The sequence below is a fragment of the Pyrgilauda ruficollis genome, unplaced genomic scaffold (genome assembly GCF_017590135.1).
Source record: "Pyrgilauda ruficollis isolate IOZ18807 unplaced genomic scaffold, ASM1759013v1 scaffold21, whole genome shotgun sequence".
Taxonomy (NCBI): Eukaryota; Metazoa; Chordata; class Aves; order Passeriformes; family Passeridae; genus Pyrgilauda; species Pyrgilauda ruficollis.
The window spans coordinates 3,621,276-3,632,349 of NW_024520318.1; the positions used below are offsets into that span (position 1 = coordinate 3,621,276).

At 41.3% G+C, this 11,074-nt stretch overlaps 1 protein-coding gene across 6 annotated transcripts in view; it reads right to left on the reverse strand.

Moving 5' to 3' along the window:
• Positions 1-11,074, reverse strand: part of MECOM (MDS1 and EVI1 complex locus) — a 324,276-nt gene that overhangs the window by 167,079 nt on the left and 146,123 nt on the right. The window lies entirely within an intron of this gene.

Consider the following 11,074-nt stretch of genomic DNA (forward strand, 5'->3'; position numbering starts at 1 on the left):
AATTAAAAATATATATTATAATAATTTTTAAAGGCCATGCATGAAGCTTGGGGATATTTTAGCAAACTCAACGTAGTGTAACTTTGCTGACAGCCTGTCACATTTCACTGACTGTCTGTCTGGGATCCTGCGATAACATCTGCATTCACTCAGGGCGAGAGCTTACCCTAAGACAAAAAAGTGGGTCCTGCCACATAATGCTCCATCATTCTGTCAGTTCTGACATGGCATCTGAATTTTTTTGAATCACTAAACACTTTTGGGACTCTGGTCCTTATTATCTTTCCTTAGTTTCTATACTCGCTCGGCAATGCTGAAAAATGTAAAATGTGCAAACAAGGTAGTGGACGGCTCGGGCTTTTTGTCGTCTAATCCTCAGCCCCTCATTCATGCTCACTGTTAATCTCTTAAGACATTATAAAACTGTTAGACAAAGAAATGTGAATACCTCTGCTTCTAAGCAGAATGGGAGGAAACCAAGGAAAATCTGGATCATGCTAAGCTTTTCTTTTCACCACAAAAATGGTAACTTAAACCTGTTGCATCAAATTATTTATAATTCCCAACACTAAGGCTGGGGTGTTTTTTTTCTTCCTCAGCATTGCAGAGCGAGCCTGGCAATATCACAGGAGGAGGAACGGTACCACTGAGCCTTTCCAAACACATCAAATGTGTAAGTTACACACAAAAAAAAAAAAAATTCTACAAAGCCCATGAGAATATGGGCAAATTGGGTTTTAATCCCTCTGCTGCTTTTTGCTCAGCATGGCACAGGGCTCATCATGCTCTCAGGGCTGCTGGAGACCACTTTGGGGGATTTCTGTGCTGCAGAAGGAGCAGGGGCTGGGGTTTGCTGGTGGGGATGCTGGATGGGACAAGGCACGGGTGCCTCCAGGCTGGCTGAAGCTTTCCTGCCTGGATGGGACCAGGGCCCCATTTCACATTAATCCAGCTCTGTTTGGAGCCGTCTGCTATTTCAGGTCATCATTTCACTCCTCCTGACTCCCACTGCTGCGGGGGTATTAGCATGGGGACAAAAGCTGCTCAAGCACCTATTCTAAACCCTTTCAAACTCAAACCCACTAAAAAATCACACCCAAAAATGATACTCTTGCAATCAGCTAAATTTTATTCAGGAATGCTGGGGCTGAAAACCAGAATTTTCATTTTCTACTTCTGCATTGTTGTCATGGGTGGTGGGATCAGATAGTCCAGTCTTAAAATTGCTCCAGAAGCACAAAAGTATTCGAATGCAAATGCCAAACAAGTCACTCTCCCTGAGCTAAATACCTACCACGAGGGTTTCTTTACTCACAGAAGCTTCTGTTAAAGTCATAATCTTCAAATAATTATTTAAACTATTGTGAAATCTGCCTAAAACATGTTTTATTCATCTCTGTTTGCATTAGTGTGAGGGAAAAGGGCTTTAATGAGGGAAGTTGAGATGTTGCCTTTTTTGCAACAATGCCAGCCATCAAATTGGTGAGATGACTTGAGAAAATCAGCTTTTGAAAGGGAATAATGAGGGTCTATACTGGTAGGGATTGAGCTGCTCTGCTAAGGTTGGAACTGATGATATTTCAAGCATGGAGAAGTGTTTGTGGGAAGGAATGAGCAAACTGTGTCCACAACAGGGAGAAAGCCCCAAGATTAAATTAACTGAGAGACAACAAAATCTTGACATGAGGAGAGCTGAGGAAGGAAAAGATGCAGAAGAAAACTAAAATATATGCAGCCACTAAAAGACAATCAGAGCTGGTTAGCAAACCATGTGCCCAGCCAGTGCTGGAGGCAGTTATGGCGCTGACCTGCTGAAAAATAAATTGAGGAAGATGAGGGCCAGATATAAAGGGCAGGGATAGATGGGACATACAAAAGATTGGAAGAAGCTGAGAAGAAGGATGTTTTTTACAAGACTGAACAAGGATTCCTGCTGACTCCAAGGTTTTGGGACAACGTGGAGAACAGCAGCACCAGTTATGAGAGGAGGAGAACAGGGAGAAGGAAGTAAAGAGAAGTGCACGGCCCAGGGTCAGCAGGTAGATGAAAACACAATTTGAGACCACAGATCTACAAGCAAATAATAAAATACCTCTTCACACAGTCTTAACTGGGGGGAAATGGTAAAATACTGTTCTCTGTGCAAGAGAGGTGTGTATCAAAGGCAAGGCACTGAGCACATTGCTGCTCACCTTGGCTATCAACACCATTTTGCTCTGCATGCACAGAGGGTTTGGTAGGGTCATTTCTGGGTTTAGCATTCAAGACAGAAAAATTGTTTTCCCTCCTCCATGTTAGCTGCTCATTCGTCTGCCTACACATGAACATATTCCAAACAGGAAGATGCCAAGTTAAGACTGGAAAGCAAAATCACTTTTTCTATATTCACATGCAAATTTTGCTTTATTTGAAGGTTATCACTAGATCAATACTTACAATTTACCTTTATAGAATCTTTTCTGTAAATGCAATAATGCTGAAGCTTTCCCATCCCCAAACTTCCATTTTCCCCTCCAGGAGATCTTTACCTTTTTTTTTTTGCACAAAATCAACATTACTACCACAGTTTTTAAATACCTCAACCACAAACCTCTTTGAAAACATTAATATCCCGATTTATTTTTTAGTAAAACACCCGCATAACAAATAGCCACATTTTTGGAAAGCCCATTTGGCCACGTGAGGCTGTTTCAAGAAGATAGGAGGGTGCTGAAGGCTCCTTTTGGAAACCCCGAGCAGCTCCACACCAGGTCCCCAGCTCAGCCCACTCTGTGCCTGTTGCCAATACACTTCATCAAGTTAAGACTAAGAACAACACTTTGGGAAACCCACTATACACCAGAGCCCCCTTACACCATAGGCTTCACCTGATGAAATGTTATGCTTTTTGTGGGCTCTTTTACATCTTTCCACACTAAACGCGAGGTCTGTGCTGTAAAAGGAAGGGCCACTTAACATTTGTATTTCTTTCCCAAATTAATGAGTATTGTATATACCAAAGGTAGCACAATCACCTAAAGTCAGGCAGGATTGTGACAACCTCTGTCCTCACTCCTGTGCATGCCACCTACCATTCAGCCAGGAAATATGAGGGCTGTCACGACAATAAAGCTCCATATTAATCCTCTCTGGGGTACAAATACCCTATTAGCCAATTGCTGTTTTCTGGTTTTATTTCCAAATAAGTATACTCTTTTATTTACCCGATGAACATATCCTAATCTGCAGGCTCTAGCAAACAAAATTCGGGCATTTATTTTGTTTTTCAGGTTTTGTGATGTCTTCGCTAGACCAAATGCCCAGATTGCAATGTTATTGTTAAACATCAAACCTCAGCACTGTGTCCTCTGCAGAGCATGTGTTCATCTGGGTTAATAAGCATCTTGCCATACCCCAACTCCTGTGTTCATTTGCTTCTGTTTAATGACGACCATCTCCTCCTGCCCACATGTATGCTCGTCTCTCCACTGCTTGTTGAGCCATCAAGACACACCTTTGTTTCATTTAGTATGCAATTTTCACCTCTGACCCAAGAAACTAGTCTTAGGCTTCCTGAACTTTATTGCCTGTTAATAGACTGCTGGCTCTCTTTTCAGCAGTCATAGAAATGGTGGAGAGACATTTAATTGAAAAGAGGGACAAAGCTAGAGCCTGAAAGGCAAAGTCAGTAGGGTTTAAACAAAAAAAAAAAAAAAAAAAATTCAGCAATAATATGTTTGAGGAGGTTTGGATATTCTTTACAAGTTCGTGGCTCTTTACACAAATAAGAAAGACATCATTGATTTAATTATCTTCCTGGGGAACAATGGTGTAATACCCTGAATGGTGCTAAATGATTGATCTGGTAATTCATCTTCTGCTAACAGCTATCTATGCATTTTGTTTCTCTCCAGCCCTCAGCCCAATGACATTAGCAGCAATGTCACGGAGCAGTGCTGGGCTTTCATAAAACACCCACAGATGCTCTTTCCTGCCAGTGTTTAGGGACACATGGTTATAATTTTGTCTGTATTTCTTTGTCGTAGATTACTTTTCACTACATCTGTTCAATTAAAACAGAAAAAAGAAAGACACAGCTAGAGCCCATCAGCTTTATATCAGAAGAAGCCTGTTAATGAAATAGGGAGATTTAATTTTGTAAGTGTTCTGATGGGTGCGAGATGCCTTTATGTTTTTTCAGAAGTTCTGTTTGGTGAATAGTTAGGAAAGGACATTATTACAGCATAAGGATATTATTGTACACAGAAAGGCATTATTAAAAGTGATTTATTGTCCCATGTTAGGAAACTTATAGGAAAAGTCTGATAATATATTAAACTTGTTTATTATGGACTTCATATAATTTTTGAATAATGCTGCTTTTTCTTTTGACAAGAGCAATAAACTCTGCTGATATAGACATACGTTGATTATCCCAAGTCAACTGTGTTGCTTAAAGAAACATGCCCAAACAATCAGCTTCTGACAGCTGCATCTCTTGTTATTTACAATAGCCATCACAGTAATAACTCACCATTTCTATATTAATAAGGCAGTGAAATTTATTATGATGGTATTGAAAAGTTATTAAGTACTGCATCCCAAGTGACAAAGTACCACAGCACTGTCACTATCCAAAAGCAGTTGCCCATCCATCACAAAGCTTTCCAGATGGTCCTGCATCTTTATCGCTCCCAGGTTGGTGACATCACCTGTTCACCCACTCAAAATTGATGATGAAAGCAAACAGATCTATCTTACTTACATTTACCAAATCAATTTAATTTTACAGGCCGTGGCTTAGTGACATATTGACTGTTTTCCTTAATGGCATCTACTGTACTTAATGCAAAGAACTCATCTCTGAATCCTGCCTTGCATAATGTGGCATTTCATAATAAATTTTTTATAACGTATTTATTTAATGGGAAGAATTATGATTGTTTGTCAGTTCTATTAGATGCAATTATTATTCTCTTCAGTTTAATATTTTTTATTTTTCTTTCTGATGTTGTCTTTCTTAATGACTAAATTCAATTTACCCATTTTGTCTTTTAAAGGGATGTCTGGCATATCTCACTTATTTTTCTTTGTAATTTGATAATCTCAAATCTACTCCAGTGGCAGCTTTTGTCTCTATTAATTGAATGCTCTTACCTGCTTGGACAGAATGTTACTGAACTCAAAAGCTACCTTGGTGGTGTTTAAATAAATAAAAATCTCTTTGCTCTGAAGAGAAATACAAATTCCTGAAACATCCTCTCGGTTCTGCTCTGAAGAAGGTAACAAAACTTCCTTCTCCCCTTCCTACTTCTAAGTCCACTTGACCCTTATGGTTTCACTCTGCTTCCTTCAGGAGCTAATGCTCCTCCTGATTAAATTAAAACCTCAGTGGCTTTGTGGGCAATACACACACAGACCTACAGAGAGGTTTCTGTGGCTTTAGACTCTGCCATGAAATGTGTGATTTCCTGCCCTCAAGGTCAAGGACACGGTGGAGCATCCACTGTGGCTGGAGAAAGAGTCAATTCCACACAACCCATTCTGGGTTTCGTTGGGACAAAAGCTTTTGTGAGACTTTCCAGCTGTGCCACACCAACAGCTGCTCAGCCTCCTGCACTGGCTGAAAGCCTTTTCCTGAGGCTGTTGCCACGCTGACCTTGGGTTGGCTCAGAGCCTCGCCAGATCCCCTGAGCACAGCCCCAGTGCCAGAGCTGGCTCAGGATGGGGGTGAGCAGCACCTCCCTTCCAAAAACCACTGCAGCCTCTCAGCTCCCTTGTGTGATATCAGTCTGAAGGTTTTCTGAGATCAGCTCCACTGGCCAGCTGAGGAGGGAGCTTTGGTGCTCCCCTCCCAGCAAGCAGCAGTTTTATCTGACCAAGGGAAAGTTGTGGTCTTTGCCCAAAAAAACACAGCACCACATCCCACCAACCTCATGCAAGACTCTGCTTAATCATATTAATCAAAGAATTAGAGGAATTGAAGGGTGGAGGAGAAGGGAATAGTAAAGAAAAACAACAGAGACTAATGCTGAATGATCCCACTTGTCCTCAGCATCTTCCACCACACAAAAACCCAAAGGACCAACAGCTCCTCTTTGCTGTCAATACATTTAATTCAAACTGAATGACAAGTCCACCTGCTCGTATCTTGCTATTCAAGGACCTAATATTTGCTCATTTGCAATTATAAACTGTGTGTTCTGCAGGCAGGGAGAAAGCTGGTGATAAGCCCAGGGAGCTGGCTGGAGTATGGTGCTGACATCCACTGCGAGGGCAGGGCTCTGTTCATGATGCAGCATCTGCCTGCCTCGCTGCGGCCGTGTCTGACTCAGGCACAGCCTCACCACGAGACCCAGATGCAAACAGAAGAAGAATTCAGACTGGTAACACTTGCAGCAATGTCCTTTTAGTGCACAGCTCTGGAGGGGCTGTCTGAAGCACCCTCGTGCACGCTCAGCCCAGGCAGGACACACGGCGTGAACTCCGTCCCGTGCGCGCCGAACGCCGCGTCCCTTACAGAGAGCTTAACACGGCAGCTAAGCACGTGCTGAACTCAAACACCTGGGTAATCCTGTTGATGATAAGCTCGTGCCTAAGTGCTTTATTGGACCCCGGCCAGAGTGCTCTATGCCTTGCAAAGCTGAGCTCCAAATGGGATAAAGCATCACCTATGTGCTGAAGACAAGGTAAGGATGTCACCCCCACCTGCAGCTGCCAGGAGTGGATGATCTGTTGATCTGGGGGAGAACACGCTCTGCAAGGCTAGATTGGGCTTGTATTGATCAAAAAGCAGCCCCACCTCCCACTACAAAACAAGTAATTCCTTTTCAATTCCAAATAACAGAATAGCTCACATCCTTGTTTCTGGTTTTGCTTCAATAATAATTTTGTGAAAATCCCTGGAGTCTCTACGCTGCTGCAATCCATATGAAAGGAGAAAACCTAGGCAAGGAATCTGTATTATACTCCCCTGCTTTCCAACCACCTGGCTGAGTGTGGTGATGTTTTGCATATTAATGCTGTTGAAAACAATTCAAGAAAAAGCCAAGATTTGGTCTGTAAAAGTCACAGACCAGTGGCAGTGTGAAAGTGTCAAACAACAGCAGAAAATCAAGGGTTTTATTGTTTAACACTAAGACACACTCCCTATCCCAAAGAAAAATATTCACAAGTGATGGAGTCTTTGTTCTTCTATTTTTCTTTTTGAAAAAAAAGATTATCTACTGCTCTTTCCCAGAGTGATTTTCCTGACTACAAGGGAGTTATTTCCCTCAGTACTGCCACTGTTTATTAAGAATAGCTTAACTCGAGTTTTAAGATGTGTGAATTTCACGGGAAGTTATTTGGAAGACTTTTCGCTCTGTTTTTATTAAAAACAAAACAAACAAGAAAAAAAAATGCTGCTTTCAGCATTCTGGCATCGATTTTTCCAAAGGACCCAAAAACAGGGACTAACATCTGTACATAGGAATTGGTTGGTAACTGCCACTGATTACAGTATAAATCTTTGGATGCTAAGAAAACCAAGCTATTGGTTTAGATGCTACAACCCAGATATGTGAGCATGTAGATTAGATTTCATCTCTAAAAGCCTATTTTTTTTGACATGTTATTTAATTTTTATAGCAATATATGGTACACCTAACCCCAGAATCTTGAATAAATTTGATTTTTAAAACTGCCAAAAGAAAGAAAGAGAGTGCAGAGTTAAAGCTTCAGACTGCAACTATTCCAGTCCCTACAAAACAGTGGGAAGCTTGTACTCCAGAACAATTTTTAGGAAGCTGTGCAGTTTTCTCAAAGGACCCACATGAAAAATGTTAGAGGAGACATAAATAAATAGCCAAATGGCCTCCTAATTTCCATTTAGAAGTAATAGCATCAGCTCAAGCATACTCTACCAAATATGAGTTGTTTTTCAGCCTCCCTGGCATGACAGGAAAATATACTCTGCTCTATAAACAGATTATATGCTGCTTTATAAAGCTCTAAAATATTTTTTTTTTTTTACTTCTGTGACAGGTTTGATTTATTAGAGTTTATTGCTCCTGGTTTTGCCCTCCTAGTAAAGAAATAAAAGTTTAGGATCAAAAGAGCGGTGAAGAATTTGTTCTTATGAATGAGACTTTGAGTTTGCTGGAGCAGCAAGAGACCTGATTTGGGATGTTGGCTGTCCTCTGGTCCAAGGTAGGTGCGTGTGCTTTGGCGACCTACTCAAAGCCTTGCTTTGAAATCCTCTCCCAGTTGTTTTTCATAGCAGGGCATGAACCATGATGAAATCACTAAATTTGCGTTCCCTTGCTTTTGTTTAAAAAAAATTACTGCCATCCCTTAAAAGCTTATTTTCTTTGTTGATTAAGCAGCAGTCAATTTTCCCTTTTCAAACAAGCACCGAGCAACAGCCTCCCGACCCCCTCGGATATTCGGGCTGCCGGCAAATACTAAAACCCTCGTGACAAACTGCAAAAAAGCTCGACCTTTCCCCTTGTCCGGTGACCCCCTGTTCGATTTGTACTCCAGCTAACCAATACCTGATTAGATAATGCTCAACTCCAGCCCCACAAAATGAGATAAAATTCAAATTTATGGCTTTTCATTTAAACTGATCTACAGCACTCTAATCATGACCCAAGCGCGACTATATCACAACAAATTCTTTTTGTCCCAAAGTGTGTTTTATGGCTGAACTGGATAAATGGACACAATAGACATTGTTTTCTTGGGCTTGCTCTGACAGAACTCTGTGTTGATCCCATAGGGAGTCTTGCTATAGGGGAATGTAGGAACAGGCTCCATGAAATTCCTCGGCCTGATGCAGAAAATTTTTCTTTATCATCAACTGCCCGGCTGCAGAATTCAACAGCAGCAGTTCCCTCAGCTTCCACTTCTCTTCCAGACTAATCCCAGTATCAACTCAGATGTATATCAGCCACAAAAACTGGAAGTCAGAAGTATCCCACAGCTGGAAACACCCAAAACTATGACAAGCTTTTGCAAAGGAAAGAAATGTTTTTTTCAAAAATGTAGTTACAGTCCAAATGTGTGTGCAATTGCAAACTCTTCTCTCCAAGTTGAATGTAGGGTTTTCGGTTAAATTTTATATGTAAGATTTTGGACTATCTAGCAATACTAAACAGTTGCAAAAACGGAGCAAATGTTTCATAACAAAATGGGTAATATGTGCAACATCAGAAAAAGGCTGAGGAAGATGTCCATCTCTCCATACAAAACTGTTTTAATGTTTTTTTTCCTCAAAAAAAACCCCACCTTTGAATGTACACCATTGTACATTCAGTGTCCCAGCTTAAACTCAGATTAAATGAAAAGATTGTATTTTTATAAGTAACTTAATCATCCTCTCTGCAATCACAGGGGAGTCTACTCAAGAGGTAAGTACACAAATAGTAGCAATGGTGCAAGCCCACTATGTATTTTTTGGAGCACTGCAGACAAGCAGTGAAGGAATGAGTGCCTGGACACAGCAAAACACTTTCTTGGCCTATGGGAGTAGAACCAACATGAGCAGGTTGGGACATCTTTCCTTCTGAAGTCACCAGCTGGCTTCTATAGCACCAAGAACTACCCCAGGAATTACAGGCAATCCAACTTGAGAGAGTATACCATGTCACAATCTGCATCAATAGAATTCACTCATCAAACAAGTGGAAAGATTTTAAAACCTCTTACACTAAAAAGTCACTTAAAACCCACACCCAGCGCCACACAGAGACTTTGGTTCTATCCTTCTTCCATTTAAGATTGAAAGGAAATTTCACCTTGATTACCAGCAACAGCAGAATGAATTCTCATTTGTTAACTGGCTTGTTGGCACCTGGCTGGACATACACCTTATTTCTCAAAAGTGCCCATTTAAGCAGAAAACAACAGCACCAGAAAAGCTTAAAGACCATACTTAAACCTCAGTAATGATAGTTTTCCTCCCATCCCACAGTGCCTTTAGCACTGCCTGAGCCCGCACACCAGTATCAGCTTCTTTCCCTGTTTAATGTCCAAAGCACAGGCCCCAGGAAGTGGTGGATTCCTGAGGAGTGTGATGATGAGCATCTGGGTGGAATGAGCATCACTGAAGTTCTCTCCAGCACTACAGATTCCCCCACATCCCTCCTCTAGCCCCAGCCATCACTCTTGTGCCATTTTACTCACTGTGCAAACTCTGCTAACCAGAATTTCTTTGTCTCTCTTCAATACAGTAAGTGTATTTAACCCACTTGTTGGAAAAAATATTCAGTTTCAAGATCCTCTAAGCACCACAGAATACTTCTGGGTGAGTGACCAAATGGCAGAGGGACTTGACTGTTGATTTTGTGTGATTTTGCTCCAACACTTTTCAATAGCTTGCCCCAGCTGTCCCAAATAAAATTCACTATTCAAATGGCACAAGTCCTGCAGCTTGAAAGGGATTCAGGCTGCCAGCTGGGCTTCCAGCACTATCAAGATATTAATTTCTTGTCTGAATATCACAGACCCCAAAATCTGAAATATTCCAAGCAGGAAAACCAGTCTCTAATATTGTAGCATATTGCCAGCATCTAAGGGTGCGAAAAGCTAGATGGGTTTCCCTCAGCCTTAGTGGGATTATCCTGTCCTACAGCACTTGATTGTCCACTCTAAAATACCCTAATTTTGGAAAAATGTTAAACCTGCAAGTACAGCCGTGTATCAACAGTTTCGCTTTAATTTCTGTTATCAATATTTGAGCTTAATTGTGGTGTGGTGAAAGGTCAAATTTTATGGTTTCCTGGTGCCTTTTCCAAATGATAAAGACTTCTCACTAGCAATTATATTGCATCACAGTCTGTTAACTAAGTAGAGTTCTGCCAAGTCTATGATTTCTCCTGACACTATTCTGTCACATTGTCGCAGGTCTCACAAGAGTTTAAACAGCTGGATGGAAAGTTTGCCATGAACTCCCTGAGTTTTTATGGATAGTTAAGAGCAAATCAAGCTTCCATTTTCCACCATATCTGCAGAAGGCTCTGCTCCACAATGAAGCTCCACTTTTCCTGGGAAAATGAACTCCCATCTCTCCAGAGGTCAGGCGTGCCCCTGGAGAGCCACGCAAACCCTGCAT